This window comes from Neovison vison, chromosome X, assembly GCF_020171115.1.
Source record: "Neovison vison isolate M4711 chromosome X, ASM_NN_V1, whole genome shotgun sequence".
Taxonomy (NCBI): Eukaryota; Metazoa; Chordata; class Mammalia; order Carnivora; family Mustelidae; genus Neogale; species Neogale vison.
The window spans coordinates 128,790,049-128,811,677 of NC_058105.1; positions in this window are offsets into that span (position 1 = coordinate 128,790,049).

Sequence of the window (21,629 nt, forward strand, 5' to 3'; positions counted from 1 at the left end):
CCATGTTGGGCCGCATGTTGGGTGCGGAGTTGATTAAGATTCTTTGTCTCCCTCTGCCCTACCCCTTTATCCCCGTGGCATGTGTATACTCCCTCCTTTAAAAATAAAAATAAATAAATACATACATACATACATACATACATAAAATAGTGGTCTCTTTTACCCGTCTCGCAACCATTATATTCTCTGGCCAAAATCCCCAATGCATGCCTTTGGCGCATTGGTTGAAAATCTCGTTTTATCATGTCTGGTCACTCAGAAACTTCAGATGTACTGTGCATTATTTTGCAAAGCCTACAGCTACTCGTATTCCCTTGCCTTTGCTCGTGTGTTTGTCCCCGTGCTCATATGCTTGCCCTGGCACCCACTGGCTTCTCAAGTTATTAGCCACTGTGTCAGTGAGATTTGCTGTCTCAGGCTGTCTTGGTGAGAAGCACACTGAGCCCTTGCCCAGTGAATTAGGCATCCTTCCCTGGTTACTGGGTGCCCTTCTCAATGAGTTGGGTCAACCGTAATCTCTTTCAGAAATATTCCCTTATGCTTTCTTCTCCCTTAGGGAGCCCTCTTTACATGTATGCCTCCAGCGCAAAAAATATATCAGTATTGTAATGAAATAAGTATTTTACCTAAGCATGTGCTTATAGTCCTTGAAGGCAGAAACCCCAGACCTGTTAGATTTCTTACTTGAGAGGCTAAAAGAAGACAATATATGAATACTCACATTTTATTGATCACTGAAATGATAATGGCTGAATGAGTGACAGAAATATGACTGTGCTATATTTGTCAACTAGAACAAAACTGTATGCTACACTTAGAGCAGTCCAGAATCAAGCACACAACGTAGGAAACATCTAATCACCATTGCAAAGCCCTGTTGGGTGGCACAGCACCTCAGAGAACCACACTGATACTCCGAGGGGCTCGCAAGGTGAATTGAATCAAGGTTGTTCATATGAAAGGGAAATTCACCCAGTGAATAAATCAAGCCTGCAAACTATCTCTTCCTTTTTATTTATTCTGCTCCTAATTTATAGTGAAAGCAATGTTGACCAGTGTGTATGAGCAGCCCCATTTCAAATATCCTGGTACATTTGGCCGTTGAATCATAACTTCATTGGATTTCATAATAAGGATCCTGTAGATTCTGATGATGCTGGATAGCTCTGGGCATTTTAGAAAGATAATTGTGCTCCACAAATGAGTGAAACCATATGATAATTGACTCTCTCTGCTTGACTGATTTCACTCAGCATTTGGGTAAATTGGTAGGGGAGGTGAACCATGAGAGACTATGGACTCTGAAAAACAGTCTGAGGGGTTTGAAGTGGCGGGGGGGTGGGAGGTTGGGGTACCAGGTGGTGGGTATTATAGAGGGCACGGCTTGCATGGAGCACTGGGTGTGGTGAAAAAATAATGAATACTGTTTTTCTGAAAATAAATAAATTGGGAAAAAAATAAAAAAAATAAAAAAAATAAAAGAAAGATAATTGTGGTGGCAAGCTAAACGGAAAAGAAGCAGGAGGGAATTACAAATAAAAATGGGACCTAATGTCAGAAGTCTTAAGGAAGTATGTGATTGCACTCTTCCCTGTAGACTATAACTCTTAAGAGTAAGGGTTTGAGCTCATACAAGCAAAAAATGGTTAAGGGTTCTTACAGACCATCCATTTTATATATATATATATATATATATATTGCTTTCTGTACCACTTCAACATCTTTAGCAGAGAAGTTCCTTCCCTGAAAGAAGGAAACAAAGTCAAAACACAATAGCTCAAGGAAGAGATGCTAAAAATACAGGAGAATATGGATCATAAATGGGTGGAACTCAGTAACCAAGAACAACAGTCTCAGAATGGGAGATGAAATCAAGGAAAACAAAAAAAGACCAGAAATTAAAGAAAATTAAGAAATTAAAGAAAAGCAAAAAAGACCAGAAATTAAAGAAAATTAACAAATTAAAGAAAAGCAAAAAAGGACCAGTGCCTGCAAGCAAAACATGAAAATAAATTCAATTAAATATAAACAAAGAAGCATTATGAAGGTTTGGAGACGCTATTTCTAAATGACGTGGAGGTGGGGAAACAGAAAAGCAAAACCATGTTCCATATTGGATATTATAGGTAAAATTCAAAACTAGGTGTCTGAGAACACACGACCTAACACCACTACTAAGAACAAAATTTACCATGTGTTAAAGGAACTAAAAATTCCAATAGCCAAGGCAAAGGGGTAAGAGGAACTTGTACAACTCAATAGCACCTCAGTGAAAAAAAGAAGAAAAAGAAGAAGAAAGAAACAAAGAACCAGATTAAAAAATGATCAAAGGACTTGAATGACTAGACTACGAATGGGTATTTCTCCAAGGAGATATCACTCATCGTCAGGGAAATGCAAATGGACACCACGGAGAGATGTCCCCTCACATCTGTCAGAATGGCTAAAATCAAAAAGATAGGAAACAACATGGGTTGGGAGGATGTGGAGAAAGGGGAACCCTCGTGCATCGTTGGTGGGAATGCAAACTGGGACAGCCACTGTGGAGAACGGTATGGAGGTTCCTCAAAAGGTTAAAAATAGAATGACTGTAGGATCCAGCAATCCCTCTTCTCGGCATTTAGGTTATGGAGCTATACAAAGAAGAAAATGCTGCGATATGACACTAACAGGAATGAACCTGGAGGGCAGTGTGCTATATGACGTACGTCAGTCATAGAAGGGCAGATGGTGTATGTTTCTACTCATACAAGGTACCCACAGCTGTCCAATGCACAGAAGTTTCAGAACATGCAGAGGTGGCCACAAAGGACAGAGGGGAGCAATAATGGAGAGGTGCTGGTCAATCCATGCAGAGTTTTGGTCACGTAGGACCAACAGACTTCTAGATCATCATGCTTGTTATTATATAATATTAAACAAGTAATGTGTATAACATAAGTAAGGTGGTACAATATGAGAACCTATTTAAAGAAATGTTAAAATAGGTTATACACACGCAAATATATATATAACAATACCTTTTATCTATTTAAGCCATAACAATTTAGAATATATAATTGAAGATAAGGTCAACTTTATAGTAACAACAGAAAGTTTAAATTTTGAACACATCCAGAATTTAAACAGGACAGAAACAGATCTAAGGGAGTAGAAACTCGCCTTGATCAAGTGTAAAAGCATCGTGGGTTAATGGAGGAAGAAATTGAACAACAGGATGACATAGGTCCTTCCTGAAGGTTTCCATACATTACATAAAATGCACATTTTTTGAAAAATTTTAAAAAATAAATCTGTATTAACATCAAAAATACCAACAGACTCATTCTTCAGAATATGTAATACACTTCAGACCCTGCGGGTCAGTGGGGCAGAGGTGGACGAGGAAAATCCAGAGGGGATGAAGGAAAAGAAGAGAGAGACGGGAAGGAAAAAGAAAGAAAAACACAAAGAAATCTTGTTTAGAAAGTAAAGAAATCAGAATTCTCACTCGCTCTGGGAGAGGAACCAAAACTCCTTGTCCATTAAGCTCATTGTGAAGTTGTTTTTGTTTGTTTGTTTTAATATTTTATTTACTTATTTATTTGACAGAGAGGGACAGTGAGAGAGGAAACACAAGCAGGGGGAGTGGGAGAGGCAGAAGCAGGCTTCCCGCCAAGCAGGGAGCCCAATGCAGGGCTCCATCCCAGGACCCTGGGATCATGACCTGAGCTGAAGGCAGGTGCTTAACAAGAAACCCACACACCCTTACATATCTATTTCTATTCCAATGCATCACTTTTCGTCATTCTTAATAGTTAGTAATTCTTAAGATTATCCTCAATCATTATTTACTTTCCCCTCATTTTTTTCCTGCAAACCTCAAACTGCTAGAAAATATAAAGTCTGTGAAAAGAAAGCAAGAAACCAAACAAACAAGACAAAAGAATGTTATTTCAAAGATAAATATTTGAGAGCAAAAGAAACTGACATAAATAGGTGTCTCAGATAAAAAGTGAAAAGGCTTAACTAAGGAAAGAAAAGAAAAGTAGAAGCAATGGAAACTCAAAGGAGAAAGTGTATATAAAGATTAGAAATGGACTTTCCTGTAGGACTTGAAAGTGTCCAGTCATATCAAGAAATAGAAAAAAAAAAAAAAAGAAAGAAAAAAAGGAAGAAAGAAACAGTGGTAGGACCTACTGGACCTGGAGAGACCCAGCACTAATGATCTCTTCCAAAAAGTGTCTGTCTTGCTGCCACTGAGACCCCGTGGCATTTCATGCATCCTATTTTTTTTTTTTTTAGTTTTTACTTTTTATTTAATTTATTCTTTCTCATGTGCCCTACTTTTTGGTTTAGCTGATGTTGCAAAGACAAAATTACAAAGGAAAGTGCTGTGGTTATAACGTGTCAGCTATTTAGGACTTTTAAATATGGGCTTTTGCTTCTTATCATTGCTTACATAAAACACCTGAGATTAGAACATATATTCTTTAAGAAAGAAAAAATGAGACAGGATTTTTGCCTTTCCTTTCCTTTGAAGTTCTTAGGAAGCCAAGAGAAAGAAAAAATGAAAAGAGTGGACACCGTGAGCCACACAGGGCACAGCATGCCCCGTTGGTTATGGGCTTTCAGATGCGGAGGAAGGAAGAAACCTAAGCGATGATAAACTTCAGCCAGAATACAGATTTCCCCCAAAGGTCTACAACCACAGTTGCCAAATCACATGAAATTATATAGCAAGGTGATCTAGGAGCCAAGAGGGACATGGGTCCCTCAGAAGACGTGGCTCAGTATCACGTCATACAAGATACCCCTATGCCATTTGATACCCAGGCTGTGGGCTGACAAAGTTACCCTCCGTAACATTGGGCCATTGGGTGACAGCATTCCAAGGTGGGTGGTGATTATAAAGGAGCCAGCAGTGTGTTCATGGAAGGAAATCCACAGCAAAGACATAAGAAAAATGCAGATGAGAAAAGTCCGTGTAAGAAAGGGAATTGTACAGTTGACCCTTGAACAGCACAAAGGTTGGGGCACCCACCGCTGTGCAGTCAAAAATCCCTTCTCTAAATTTCCTTGGATTCCCCCCAAAACTTAACTGCTAAGAGCTTACTGCGGACAGGAAGCCTTACTGATTACATGAACGACCAGCTAACACATAGTTTGTGTGTGATACGTTCTATGTACTGTATTCTTAGAATGGTGTAAGCTGGAGAAACGAAAATGCTACTGAGAAACTCATAAAGAAGAGAAAATACATTTACAGGGTTGTACGATGCTATTGAGAAAAATCTGTGTATAAGTGTATCTGCACAGTTCAAACTCTATAAGAAAACAGAGCTCACTAGGCTGCTCTCCACACACTCAAATAAAAATACACTTGGTATGATCTTCTGATAATCAAATACCATGACTTGTTTCAAAGAAAAAACTTAAGGGCCCAGAAGAAGGGCAAACTGATCCAAGACAGGTCGGAACACGCATGGAAGGTGCAGCTGAACACTACGGGAAACCGTGTATGTTGTATAAACACATCACAAATGGAGAACCCCCATACACAAGACAGAGAAGCAGGATAGAAACCCACAAAATTAAATGGAAAATAACACAGACTTAAAAATAAGGTGGGAAATAAAAATCATCAAACTCTTTGTTCCAAGAGAAAAGAACAAAACAATTCTGAAATATCCACCATGAAATTACCAAATTACAACACTAAAATAATAATAATAATAATAATAACAAAAATATTCAAATGTGCATTCAAGAGAAAGATATCAAGTCTCATGAAAAGACATGAAATGGAAGGCATTTCATAGGTGCCCAGAGTGACCTCATTAGCAGGTGAGGGCAAGGAAGTGTCTACAAAATCCAAAGTTCTAAGAGGAAGGAAGGATACCATATAACGTTCCTTCCTTCACCAAGCCAAGTTGTCCATCAACAAACTAAAGTCTAAAATCAAGTAAAAGCTTAGTATAATAGTGCCATGGGCAGTACCCTAAAGTTTCATGTATGTGTATATATATATATATGTATATATACACACACACACACACACACATGTATATATATACATGTGTGTAGATAAGTGAACATCAATATATATGTGTGTGTTTATAGACATACACGTACACAATTCAAAGACCACGTGTCCTTCTATGACCAGTTATGGGTACACAACTCAGGGACCCCATGTGTCCTTCTATGACCAGACAGTAATAACCGGGCTATCCTAAATAATCTTCATAGTTCACTTGCAAAAAAATAATAATAAGGGATAAATCTTGGATTTAAGAGTGCTTTTTAAATTTCTACATAGCTGCTTAGAGACATTTTAATGATTCTCTTTTCCCGAAACATTACTCTTAAATACAGGGCATATTCATGGAAAATCTGCAGAATTTAACGTGTGCGAAATATGGGTCTCCTAGGGACTAGTTAGGATGTCGATGTCTTTACGGTATGGAAGTAAAAACATAACATTTTAAATTATTTTCACAACTGACTTCCTTTTAGAAGGCATGAAAGGAAAAATAATTCTGCAGAGCAACCTGATTTAAGTACCAGGACAGTTGGAGTAAGAGAGGGAACTGGACAGCCTGTCATTTCCCATCATACTACAACTAAAATCTTTCAAAATGAACAAATCTGCATACCCAACTTACACTATAGGTAATGTGTTCTGAAAGATTCTCATTTTCCTCCTAGAAGGAAACAGCATGATTCACAGTCTGTCCTTGGCCCTCCTGCGTGTACTCACAGAAATATTCAGCATCCAAGACACTGAAAAGCAGCAGGTCTGATGTTGGCCATGCCAGAGTAACCCATAGTACCTTTGTCTGCTATTCCCATGTGCCTGTCCAGTTCCCCGTTGGGTTCCTGAAGCCCGCTGAGGACTGGTATGAACTTTGGAGGTCACTGTTTCCAATAGGATTGAGGTGCGCTTTTCTTTGCTGTGAGGTTAAATTGTAGAGGGGTAATCCGGTGAGTGTGAGTAAAAAGTGCCCATTAATTCCTTCCCATCAACCACATTTAGATAGGAGGTGGTGGAAATCCCCTCCCTTTGAATCAGGGATGGCCTGTGTCTTCCTGGACCCATCGGTCATGGCGCCAATGGTGCTGTGTAGACATCTACGATCTGCAGGTTCCACCTGGTTTTTGCACAATGTTCATTTAGGAGGTGCTCCTTCTTGGGTAGCCACCCATCATTCCATGAGAAATCCAAATCCCATGGTGAAAGCACATTTTGGCATTCTGGTCACCCCCCCTGCAACACACACAAGCACGCACAACTGAGCTCTGGTTTGAGTTAACACAGTCACAGTACCAGGCATGGGAATGGAAATTTCATCCCATACACAGATAATTGCCTGCCCATGGGAGTCAGCCCAAGGACCAACCATCCCACCCATACTGGACCTTTCTTTGTCCATACATGGATTTCTCATGGAATGATGGGTGGCTACCCAAGAAGGAGAACGTCATAAATGAACAAAATCCATGACCAAATATAAGAATGACGTCCACCATGGGAAAGGAGACCTCCATGTCTATGGTCTATCCCAGGAAACCACTCATGCATAGACAACAGGGGCTCACCTGTGAGGCTCTGTGGCTGTCTCACCACCCCCCGTTTTGCACAACGAGACTGTGCCTTCTCAAAGAATCATCAATGGGAGAATCAATCACCCCAAATTATCAACCCTACTGGGGCCTCCTCGTGAAGGCAATATGGCCAGTGGCCCCAAAGTAAAAATCATCGCAATGCTGGGATCTGCTCACAAAGTAGATGTCACAAATGGCCAGGCCAGAGGGGCCTCCAGTGTGCCTGGGCCTCAGACCCGAGGCTAGGAAGCGGAAGCTCCACCTCAGCAGAGCTCTCTGATAGTGGGGACCCCTCAACCCAGGACATTTTATATCTTGGTCATCCTTCCAAGTCCATAACAGCTTACAACGTGAACAGAAAGAAGGAGTGTGTGACACTGTTGTGGTGAATGAGCTTTGAGGTGGGACAACATATATACGTTCCCATTGGTAAATGCACCCAATGTGTTCACATCTGATGGTGAACAAAGATGGGCTTTGCTGTGACCCCAAGAACCAAGAGGCAAATGTCTCAGGACACACAGATGGTCATACTTCTGCTCATCCAGACCCTTTATTTATTTTTTTTTATTTACTTATTTTCTACCCGTTTCCCTTGATTCTACGTTCCCTGTGTTTCAAAAACTCACCTTGACCGTCACACAATACCGTGGAACAGAACAGAAACCCAATCACGGTGTTCCTCTTCGCACAGTTCGAGGGAGAAGAAAATCGCCTTGCACCGATGGCGAGAGGATCCGGAAGCCTGTGTCAGGGAGCTGGATGAAATCAGAGGATTGCTGTGTGTGACTGGCACCCGTGACTGTTCATTACGTTGACGGCAGCGCTGTGCACCTATTTCTTTTGTCGGAGGGGAGGATGTAGTGTCTGCTGACTGAGGACGAGTCATGACGGAGCCGTAGCATTTCACGACATTTGTTTCTGGGTGACTTGAGGGAAATGAAAGCCTGTTTTCTTACAATATCCATGTACAGTGTGGCCCTCTACATGGTGTGCGGTATAATAACAGGAATAGTCGACTCCATACTGCATATACTCTTAAAATACATCAACTACCTTTAATAGTATAATTATTATATTATATTATTATTAATAATTAATATATTATTACTAACAACCTATTTTAATAATATACGATATTAATATAAAATGTTAAACATATTTATAATTTAGTAGAGAAAGAAAAAAAAAAAAGATTAAGTAACTTGCCAAGATCACACAAAATAAGAAACCCACCATGGGCTCTCTCCCTGCAAAACAAAACAAGGAAAAATCCAAACCAGACCAAACCCAAGCCATCTGGGAAGATGGATTTTCACTCAACAAAGCTAAGAAGATGCCCTTTAGTAGAAAAACCTGTTGATCACGAAAACCTCTCCGCTCCGACCCCATACCTTGGAACACCAGCTCTTAGAGGTACCGGGAGATAACCACCACTGACTTAGGAGCAGAAAAACAGGACGGACAACACTTAGACGAAGATGCTTTTAGAATAAAATCAGAAGGGACAATCGAAACTTTCCAGCTACAGAAAATGCTTCCCATGATACCTCAGACAGTAGAGAAAAACTAACACAGAGTAAGGACGTTAATGAAAGATCATTAATCAAGTGTTTCCTGATTACGAGTGCAAGTAAAGAAAACCAATAAAATCAGCCCCTTACAGAAAGAAGCACTACTTATTGCCTGTTTTCCTGATTTGCCTGGTTTTTTGTTTGTTTGTTTGCTTGCTTTTTGTTTTTTTCTGGTTTATGGCTGATTAAATGTGTGTAAGATCTTGACATTGTGCACTTGATGTATTTTCCAACTGTTCTCCTGTTTTGGCTTCCGCTCCTGTAAACTGTGGATAAATTGATCATTACTCATCCTTCGGATTTTTAAAATCAAAGACTTTGTTTCTAAACTTTCACTGTTGTTCCTTTTTCACATTATGCTGATTACTTTCGATAATCTTGTGCCGGCTGATGAATTTTTCATGACCCTAAGAACGTTTTGAAACACTGCGGAGCAGATTTTATATTCTTTGATATAATGCTATGATAATCCCTATATAGCACGGCTTTGGGGTCCTGAATGCTGTGTTTGCATTTTGTCATTCAGAGATGCTTCTTCTCTTTGATTTTGCTGGTTCGTTTTATGATCTCATATTGGAGTCACCATAATCTGTGGCACCTGCACACTCCAGGGGAATTCTTTGCCTCCAGACGTGTTTGCTTTTGCTTCTGCTAAGAGCAAAGGTAAATACTGACCTAAGGCCGGTGTTGCTCCTGTCAAGAGCTGTGCCTCCTACAGGATTCTCAAGTCCTCCTCCCACATCGCGTTGGCTGGTCCCCAACTTCAAGCTCCCAGTCTCCTGTCTACTGCTGACATTTAACTCCAATAAGCAAGTCAAACCTCCAGACCCTCGACTTTGTTCTCTGCCTACATGTTTGGTGTTAACTCATTGGGTTTTATATTTATTTGTTGTTGCTGTTTTGGTGTAGCGTGACTTGGGGCTCTTGGAATTTGCTTTCTTCTTACAAAGTTGCCTTTCATTGTGGTAAGAACCCTTAGCAAGAGATCCGCACTCTCAAATTTTTAAGTGTACAAGGAGGTATGGTTGACTAGACTGTTGTGTAGTAGATCTCCAGAACTTACCCACCTTGATTAATGGAACCCTCCTGCCCATCAATTTATGATTCGCCATTGTCCCCTTTCCCCTGCCCTTGGCAACCACCATTCCCATCTTCGACGCCATGAATTTGGACTATTTGAGATTTCACATGGAACTAGGATCATGCAGGATTTCTGTGCTGGGTTTATTGAACTTAGCATTATGTCCTCAAAGTTCATGCATTGTTGGTCCAGAGTGCAGAACTACCTATTTTTTTTTTCTTTTTTTTAAAGGCTGAAGAGCATTCCCTTGTGTGTAGAAAACACATCTTCTTTATCTGTTCATCTGCCAGTACACATTCAGGTTGTTGCCACATCTTGCCTCTTGTGAGTAGGGTTGCAATTTATATGGGGGTGCACATATCCCTTGAAGATCTTGATCTCCATTCCTTTGGATAAATATATTGGGATTTTTTTTCTGCTTGTTAGGAAATAGAGCAATTGCTAAAGGGCATACTTGGAGAAACTTATGCAAGTTCTATTTGTTCGTGGGAATGGCCTTTTTTACCCTCAGAGTCCTCCAACTTGCCTTTCCATTTTGATTTTCTTTCGAAGTATAGATTAATGTCAAGACTCATGTACTTATTTCCTGCTCTTACTCTGCTTAGAGAATGTTACGGGACGCTCTTTGACATGACATGCAAGGGGCTGTGTGATTTTTCCCTTCCATGTACGTCTTAGACTTACCCATCCCCACGTGCACACTATGATTCCAGCCATGTTGGACAACATAAAATACCTATCATGTATATTCCACATCAGCATGTCTTACTTAGGCTGGTGCTTGTGGGTGACCATCTTTTCTATCTCTATCAGGCTTCACTATAGAAGCATCAAACCCATTACCTTGTGGGCACACAAAATAAATCCCCTTTGTCTTCCTCTCTGACAACTTGGTGCAGCCATACAATTGAGTTCTAGCCAATCACGTGTGGATGAATATCTCTTTCCTACCTAATGAAGAAGGATCTTTGTACATGTTCTTGCTCTTCCCTCACCTGTGAGGTGAAACTGTGGTCACGAGGTTTGGGTTCTGGACGCTGCACCATACCCATCTGAAAAATGAATGCTATGTATTTAAGATGGGATTTCCTAAAGAATCTTCTTGTATGGTATCTTCTAGATGCAATATTCTGCTAGGCTTTATCTGGGGATCCCTAAAGCCACCACACTTTAGAAGCATCAGTGTGTCCTAATGCAGGAAAGAGAAGAGACAGAACTTTTGGACTAATCAACCTCATTTGTATTGAGAAAACATTTATAAGGAGTGAGGAAGGGTCTCTTCTACAAGAGACTCAGTAGAGCTGAATTAGGTTCAACTCCCATAGACAACTAGTACTTCCTTTCAACTAAAAGCTGACAAGGTGGTAGATAAAACAGCTCTTTAGACATCCCTAGAATTGTCATAGTTTGCCCTTTATATGAATCCTTAATAGTCAAAAGGAGATATCAGGGTGTATTTTCTGGAGAATATCTCTATGGAAAGGCTGTCTACCGTGTCCTCCATAACGATGGAAAAATTTGTGGGCTTCATAGACTTACAGATTTATAATCAGTACAAGGGTGGCCTGTGATGTTCTCCTTTATAGGCTCAGGCAATTCTTGCATGTTCTGAAGCTTGGAAACCACTGTCCCAGCAAAATACCTGACCCTCATACATGTATTGAGTCACGGCCCCCAGCACGGTCTTTATAATCATACTCATCATCAACTTTATCATATATTGCAAATTCTTGGCCAGATGAGTATTGATGAAAGGGACACCTGGGTGGCTCAGTTGGTTAAGCAACTGCCTTTGGCTCAGGTCATGGTCCCAGAGTCCTGGGATCAAGTCCCACATTGGGCTCCAGCTCCATGGGGAGTCTGCTTCTCCCTCTGACCTCCTCTCTCATGCTCTCTCTCTCTCTCCCCAAATAAATAAATAAAAATCTTTAAGTATTGATGAAAGAAGTCATTTACAGAAATAATGCAGTTTGAAGTGGCGAAGCTTAGAGCTGGCGGCCAAGAAAGAATTCTTAAGGCATCTTCGGTGCAAAAACAAGGTGGCTTTGTTTGGCTTTGCTTTGCTTTTTGAAAAGATTTTATTTATTTATTTGTCAGAGAACGATTGATCACAAGCAGGGGAAACGGCCCCAGAGCAGGCAGAGGGAGAAGCAGGCTCCCCGCTGAGCAGGGAGCCTGACGCGGGGCTCCATCCCAGGACCCTGAGACCACGACCTGAGCCGAAGGCAGACACCCAACTGACTGAGCCCCCCAGGCAACCCAAAGAGATGGTTTTATTTTAAAGCATGGGGACAGGACCTGTGCACAGAAAGAGCTCCACTGGGTCTGCAAAGAGTGACTGATGATAGACTTTGTGGACTTGGATAAGCTAAAGACAAAGGGAAGTTTCCAAAAGGGCTTTCATATGCTAAAGAGAACGCTGAAGAACCTGGAGACCTGGCTACAGTCCAGCCCATGTTGTTCTGCACTTACGAAGACAGTCGGGAGCTTCCTGAACCAACGTTGTACTCAGCCAACCTCACGTCCTTGTCAAGGCAGAGTGTAAAGACATTTAATTTCATTTGCATCTCCTTCTGCCTCTGTCTCCCCCATTACAAAGGGACAGACCATTCCTTGAACGTAACAATTATGCTGTGCATTCTGGCATGTTCTTTTGAAATGGCCCTTATGGGTTAATTTTTTCACCTGGGCTATAGGGACCTCTGTGTCGACATGAGCCACTAGGCAGTAGGAAACTTAAAATCCTGGTCCTCCGCCACTTCAAACCCCTCAGATTGTGGCAGGGGGGTGGGAGATTGGGGTACCAGGTGGTGGGTATTATAGAGGGCACGGCTTGCATGGAGCACTGAGTGTGGTGAAAAAATAATGAATAATGTTTTTCTGAAAATAAATAAATTGAAAAAAAAATCCTGGTCCTCTGCAGTCATTACTGCAAAGCAGCAAGTGGACTTAAAAATTACTCTAATTTTGTTCTATTAAACATTTACTTAAAACTAAATTAATAGAGAAGGGAAGGAGACGATTCACCCACCCTGTGTCCATCCAGACATTAAAAAAAAAAAAAAAAAAAAAAACGGGGTGAATGTGGTACTTAATCTCATGTCTGCTGATGCGCGTCCATTGCTTTGCCTCCTAAACCATCTTCTGCAAGTCACATTTTTAAATCCTTCACCTCCAGCAGACGACATACAAATCCTCAATTACACGTTGAGTAAAAATTTATTTTCCAAGCACGGTCTTCAGAGGATTCTCTGCAGGGGCGAGTTAATCTGCTTGGGAACGTCCCGTGGTCGGCCTCACTTCACATTGAGATGCTCCCGAGTTCACAGTCCCCAAAATTACTCACCTCATTGCCACAGCCTAAGCTGATGGAAAAAATGAGCTTTTGTCACTTACCTTCCCTCCCAGCACTCCTGTAGAACGTTCAATCAGCAGTGATCAAAACCTGAGATTTAGTGCAACTCAGGAATGGTTTTAGGTGCAAGCTTCCTTCTTAGGGAAGCTTAAGAGGAGTGCTTTCTGATGTTAAATCTATTTAAATCAGAAAAGTACGTTTCTTGTCTAGGTTGGATCGTACCTACTTATACTGCAGGAATTCGGACGTCCCCACTAGTGGCAGGATCGAACCTTGAATGAGCATCCCGAGCTGTAACACTGTGGGGTCACAAAGGATTTCCCAAGATCTGTTTTCCTATAGATGTTCATTATTTGTAGATATTTTAATCATGTCCACATTAAAATCACAATGTCATAAAGGATAGTAGAGAGCCAGCTTTCCCAAAAAGTCAGCATTCCCTGAAATAGTTGTTTCTTTTCTCTTTGCACGGAAGGAAGGTTTGATGAACATGGATCGGTATTTCTTGAGTACTGTGTTGGTTTGCTAGGGTTCCCATAACAAAATATCACAAATGGGATGGCTTCCACAACAGGCATTTATTGTCTCCCATTCCTGGAGTCTGGGACGCTGAGATCCAGGTGGGGCAGAGACTGGTTCCTCCTGAGGTCTCTCTCATTGCTGTGTAGACCCCGTGATCTCCTCATGTCCTCACATGGGAGAATGTGGGAAAATCAGACATTGAATAATGTCCCTCTGTGCATTTCTGTGTCCTCATCCTCTCTTAGAAGGACACTAGTCACATGGAACTAGGGTTCACCCCTAATGACCTCAATTTGCCTTTATTACTTCTTTAAAGACCATATCTTCAAATACAGCCCCATTCAGAGATACTGGGAGAGGACCAGGGCTTCAACCTATGCACCTTGGGTGACATAATTCAGCTCATTGCAAGTACCTACCTATATTGGTTGGTGTGCTAAGTACATTTAGAGGCTCCAAATAGGACAGAGTAAACAGAAGACAAGGCAGATCCCTGATACAACCCACATTCCAGTGAGGCTCATCAAAAGTCAACAAACTATATGCAGACTGGACAAATTACAGTGTCTTAAAACAGGACATCTGAGCTGAGCCCCAAAGGAAGATCTGGGGTAGCCATGCAAAGTCCCAGCAGAGGAGTATCATAGACAAAGGAAAAATAATTTGAAAAAAAAAATGGGGGAAAAAATCTTTGAGATGGGAATGACAACTTCAAGGAATAAAAGAGGTCTAGAAGGCATAGTGAGGTTAGAGACCAAGGAAGGACACTGTTACCACCATTTTGGGCTTATAACGCATGCTATGAGTTTGGAATGTCTTTAAGTGTTATGGGAAGGCATTGAGGGTTTTAAGTAGAGGGTGTCATGCTTTGGTTTTTATTTTGAAATCATCCTTCTGGCCACTGCATGGAATGGCAGGTGCAGTTTGAGTGTTGACAGGTGAATATGGTAAACTCGGACTAATGTAGGATTTATGAGCTTGCTTTGTTATCAACTAGCTGGATGATAGAGTTATTAACTGAAAGGAAAAACCCAAGGAAAGGACACATTGTGGAAAGGCAAGGGAGAAAAAAAAATCAAGACTTTTATTTTGAAAGATAATGTCAAGTTGATGATGTGTAAAAATATATTTGTGACTTTGGAAGGCAGCTATGCTCACCACTCTACCACCAACGCAATATATTTGTGACTTTGGACAACCTATGCAACTTCTTTCTACTTTAATTTTTTCATTTGTAAGATGAGGTTGGATTGTTAAGAATGAGATAAGATTATCCATATTAAATACTTAGCACTGGGTGTAGCACCTGAATGTTCAAAATATTATCTGAGTAAGTTTTAGCGTGAAACAGTGGATTCACTTGTTCATAATACATCCGTGTTGAGAGTCCAACATTCTTGTATTATGCCATTCAAAGTTCACAATATTAAATAACACCCGTTACCATCTTTATGCAATTGTTCTCAGAAATGTTAGTATAGTCAGTTTTTGATTCCTAATCACGTGTGAACAGCATTAAAAACAGAAAGAATGTGTAATTTTGGGAAATGTACATGAAGATACTAACAATTTGAATGTCAGGCAATGATATGGGAATCCAAAATGGAAGCCAAAGTTGGAACTGGACCCCTACTCCTTTTTTATTTTTTAATTGTAACATACTGAGTTTTTATTATTCTTGTTACTGAAATATATTTAGCATAGAACATGTAAAATTGAGTTGTACAATGATGTTGACTGCATGATTTTACCAATGGTGATATGATTACCATCATAATGACAGCTCCTTCCCAACTTTAGAGTGTCTTAGCATGCCTTACTTTGGAATTATGTGGTTTTCCCTTGCGCTTTCCCCTACTTTCTGGTGTTGAAAGACACATAAGCCCTTCATGCTAGGCTAGCAGATGTTTTCAAAATATTTAATTCTTCTAACATTTAAGATGTCTGCCTCAGGGGCACCTGGGTGGCTCAGTGGGTTAAGCCTCTGCCATCAGCTTGGGTCATGATCTCAGATCCCTGGGCTCGAGCCCCACATCGGGCTCTCTGCTCCACAAAGAGCCTTCTTCCTCCTCTCTCTCTCTCTGCCTGCTTGTGGTCTCTGTCTGTCAAAGAGATAAATAAAATCGTAAAAAAAAAAAAAAAAAAGATGTCTGCCTCAGCAAAACTATCCTAATATCTACCCAAACCTATAATTTCGAGAAGCATGAGAAGCATTTTGGCAAGAGGAAACACCCACTGGGACTTTATTCATTCATTCATTCATGTATCAGGCAAATATGAGAGGGCACCAAGTCTATTGTTAATAAGTTAATACAATAGTCATTGCAGTAAATCTGAGAATCCCAAAGCAGGTTCTATCTTTTCCACCTGTGCATAATCCTTTCTCAGTCCAAAGGGTTGTAGAAGTCCTAAGGTGACAGACACCATAGTCTCCACCTGGTACAGTGTCTAGTCTGCAAATACTACATGCATAGTGTGCAGTGAATTGAAGTCAATTGAGAGGGACTTTATTTTATTTTATTTCTTTATAATTATCTTTATGAATGTGTTTGAACTATCCCACTCTAACATCATCTCTACCCGGAAGATTTCATGAAAAATATTCACATAAAAAGAGTTGTACATCTAAACATTCTCTATTGGTCATTGGGATCCTACCATCATTTTCATTGAGTAGATTTTGGCAACATCCCATATCAAATACAATGGTCCACCCATTTTTCAACACCTGCGTCATTTTTTTAAAAAATGCTTATATCAAACGAATATAAGAAATTGATTTTTTCCTAAATATGCCAGTGAGAATGAAATCTTAAAAATATACATTTATTGGTTTCCAACTAATTCTCAGAATGATAAATAAGCTTTCCCTGATTCTACAATCATACTGGAAAGAGGAAGCAATCTGATAGTGTCTTATTTAAGGAATTTTAAAGCAGTATACAGAACGCTTGCAATACCACAGTGCTCAATCGATGACCTTGGGCAAGTCCTTTTTCTTTTAAATGCCTCATTTTCCTAGAAAATAAGATGATCTCAGTGGTTGCTTGCAGTACGATGAAACAACGCTTCATGCAGAAGGGGAATAAACCTAATGGACCCAGTGAAATAGTATTTATTTCAGGAACTAAAAGCAGCTGAGCGTGAACAGAATGTTCCTGCGTTAACATTTTATTATCTGCACACACCAGGTTGCTTCGGGGACCTGTCAATTACGGAAATCTGGAAGTTAATGAAACAATACTTGTGCAGGGCTGGTGATTCTCCAGTTTAATTATTACATTAAAATGTTCATTGGAGAAATAGTTAACCTACTTTGTTTAATAGGTTATTCTTTCAACACAGGTGCTTATTAGTTGTATTTTCACTTTTACCAAGCGAGTTTCACTTTTACCAAGACCAAGACCATGTTGATAAGGATCATCTGTTGGGGGAGCGTCTGCGTAATAAGGAATGCTACAATGGAATAGACATCAAGACTTTTTATTTCGATAACTTGCCCAAGAGTCAAATCATCCATGGGTTTTTTTTTCTAAATAAACATACTCTTCATAAAAATAAATCTTAGAGTCTCATCTCAGATAAAGAAGTCTGTATGCAGATTTTATGCATGGGTTTCTTATAAGAGTGACTGATCCACATGTCAGGTTGTAATGTTTGCTGGAATTAAGTGGATGCTTACCTCATAACACTGCTGTTGATGGTCTCATCCATTCTGAAAGATCAGCCTTATGGCTCTTTAATGATAACAGTGATAAGGCTGTAGATTTGTAAACTCAAGCGCATAGATAATGCATGGCATGACTTCAAGGACATAGCTCAGGCCTTAAGACGTATATTTTATCGACAAGAATTAACTATGCAAAATGATACATGTAGTTAGCTACATGATCACTCCTAATCTCTAAAATAAGTTTATAGACCCCTTTCCTGCATGAGAAATTTGAAATAAGGTTCTTCTACTTCCAAGTCTGTTTACATGCAAACTCAAGTATCCTTTGACATCTGGACATTGCTGTTGTTTGGTAAGATTGCTTTTTGGTAGATTTGTTCATTACTGGCTTCAGTTTCCCAAAACACAGTTACTCCTCTGTGTTCCAGACGCCCTAGTCATTCATAAATATCAACTCTCCAAATCCAACACATACTACCACCTTCCTGCACATTAATGAAGTTGATGCTTCATTAATATGTGGGGACTAGGCGTGTTGTTTTGTGTTCCTATGTTTTCCTTAAATGCATGTTCTGAATCTGTAAACAATTCTACGTGTAATCTTTCCATTGTGTCAAATGCATGATTTCTATCAAGTGGTCAAAGCACTGTTCAGTTACCTTTACGCTGGGGTAAGGCAGATGTAACAGGCAGAGCTACCTTGCCCACATTTTCTTTCTCTTAACTTACTCATTTTTTTTAAAGAGTTTATTTATGTATCTGAGAGAGAGGGAAAACATGAGCAGGACAGAAAGGGGCAACAGGAGAGGGAGAAGCAGACTCCCCACTGAGGAGGGAGCCCTGTGAGATGTGAGACTCGATCCCAGGACCCCGAGATCATGACCTGAGCTGAAGGCAGCCATTACACCAACGGAATCACCCAGGGACCTCTTAATTACTCATCTCTGTGTGAAGACTATGTATGTCACTATATAAAGGCATGTTGTTCCCCCAACTGCCTTATACCCAGAGTTATGTCGTGTGCATTGGGCACTGCCTATATATTTTTTAAACTGAAGTGTCAGTAGTTTGAATGAACTTAGCAAATGTGCTTTATATAAAAACTCTTGGTGTTTATAGGAAAGATGTGTCTAAACGAGCCGCCTATAATTCGAAATGCCCGGTCTTTACTCCAGTGCATTTCTTGCCAAACTGACTCCTTCATCTAGGTAATGCCTACCCAAGACATTTGGTCTCAAATTTGATGCATCTTTCTGGGGACAGGCTTGCTGAGTCTCTTTAATATTTTTCTTCTCTCATTTGCAGTATTTTATTTATTACTTTGTTCCCCCTCTCTACATGAGTATAACCCGCTAGACTAGTGAGTGGTTCTCAGACCTGTGAGGTTGTAAGAATGTTGTGGAAAGCTTGTTAAAAGGCAGATTCCAGCCAGACAACCTGAATCAGAAGGTCTGGGGTAGAGTCCATATATTTTAAATCCTAATATGCCCTAGGTTTATCTGTGTGCCAAACTGAAGTCCCCAGTTGAATTAACATGCCACTATAATAGAAAGAGGGTAGGTTACCCGTATCCTACTAAAATTTTCATTCCTAGAAATTATTACTGTGCTGAACGGAATTACTGGCTTATTCAGAAACAGGAATAAGGACAGCTTGTTAACTATATGGACACAGAATAAAACTTATCAGTAGGAGGTGCCTGGGTGGCTCAGTGGGTTAAGCCTCTGCCTTCGGTTCAGGTCATGATCTCAGGGTCCTGGATTGAGCCCTGCATTGGGCTCTCTGCTCAACAGGGATCCTACTGCCCCTTCTCTCTCTGCCTGCCTCTCTGCCTCCTTGTGATCTCTGTCTCTCAAATAAATAAATAAAAACTAAAAAATAAAAAAAAAAGACACAAAAAAACTTAGCAGTCGTTGACCCATGTGTAGTTCTGTCTCATATTGTTACTTCCATATGATTGGCTTAAGATGAAATGGAAGCATTTACAATAAATTTGGGGACATGTTATTTTGTCATAATATGTCGAAAGGGAAGCCAAATACAAAAAAAAAAAAAAAAAAAGGAAATACGCTTAAAAAAAAAATACTCTGTCTTGATTCCATCCCATCTTTTCTAAATGAGACTTTCAAGTTATTAAAAAAAAAAGAACAAGATGGAAACTTTATGGCTTTGATATTCCCATTGTGATTCTGTAGGGCAAAGAAAGTCATTTCTGCATATCCTTGGGCATTCTTTTTCAAAAATAATTTTCTTAACCTTTTTCTGAATCTAAGAATTTTGACATGATATATATATTGACTTGGGGCATGACATTCAACAAAAAAAGAAAAGTTAGGCTCTTCACCCATTTGGTAGATTTCAAAGGCTATAAAAGCATAGGATGTATTTCCATATCTTATTTTTTATTACCTAGACTTTCTGATATTTTTTTTCATTACTATTAAATTTTCTCCACTACAAATGGTTGGAGAAACACTTCTTGAAACCTACCGTTCAATGATTTAAATGTTGAGAAATAATTGAACATTCCTGTAGTCCGAGTTGTGCATATTAAATGAATATACAACAGAAGCAGCAATGACCCAATTTGGTGTGGTTTGGCATTTCCTGCATGTGCCGCTGTAGGAAAAAAATTGACCTCTTGTCACAGAAATCTCCTGGATCTGCCTTGAAGTAGTAAAAGTTGTTAGCATGACCCTACAAACACAAAGCAAACACAGCACACACGTCGCATCCTTGGACTCATCTACTGGTAACTACGTGTGCTCAATTTATTTTAAACCAAAAGAAGTATGGTCAAAGAAAGGCTTGAATTAAATTCACTGAGCAGACAATGTCGGGGGTATGGGGTAGAGGTGGAGGTATCCCGCCCAGGTTTTGTGTAAGTGGTTGGAATATATGGCGGCGCTCTGTTTTCTGTACGTACTTCCAGCACATTCGATTAAACTGATTTCTGAGGCAGTGGCAGATCACTGCGGGTCAAACATCAGTAATTCTATGATAATGGGAGTTAGAACCTGGTTATCTTGCTTTTCTGGAAATGCCACAACAAAGGACTACAGCCTTCAAGGGGCAAAACATCAGAAATATATTTTCTCACCATCTTGGAAGCTGGAAGTCTGCGATCCAGGTGGGGCCAGGGCTGGTTTCTCTTGAGGTCTCTCATCTTGATGTGTAGCTGTTGTCTTCTCCCTGTGTCCTCACTTGGTCCTCCCTCTGCATATATTTGTGTCTTAATCTACTCTTCTTCTTCTTCTTTTTTTTTTTATTTTTTTGAATTTTAATTCCAATGTAGTTAACATACAGTGTGATATTAGTTTCAGGTGTACAATTCTCACCCTCTCTCTCTCTTTTTTTTCTTTCTTTTATTAATTTTTTTGTTAACATATAATATATTATTTGCCCCAGGGGTACAGGTCTGTGAATCGTCAGGCTTACACATTTCACAGCACTCACCATAGCACATACCCTCCCCAAAGTCCATAACCCAACCACCCTCTCCAGAGTCCCCTCCAGCAACCCTCAGTTTGTTTTGTGAGGTTAAGAATCTCTTCTGATTTGTCGCCATCCTGATTCTCACTCCCTCTTATATGGACAACAATCCTGTTGGCATAGGGGAACCCAAGTGATATTGTTGTACCTTCATCTCCTCTGTATAGGTTCCATCTTCTAAACAGAGTCCCGTTCCGAGGTCCTTGGGGCTAGGCCTTCCATATGTGAATGTGTGTGGACACAGTTTAACCCATAACACCACAAAAACCCCAACAATTCCTGGAGTTAATCGTGCAAGATTTGACCAAGGATCAAATCTTCAGGCCTCCATGAAGTTAGAAGAAA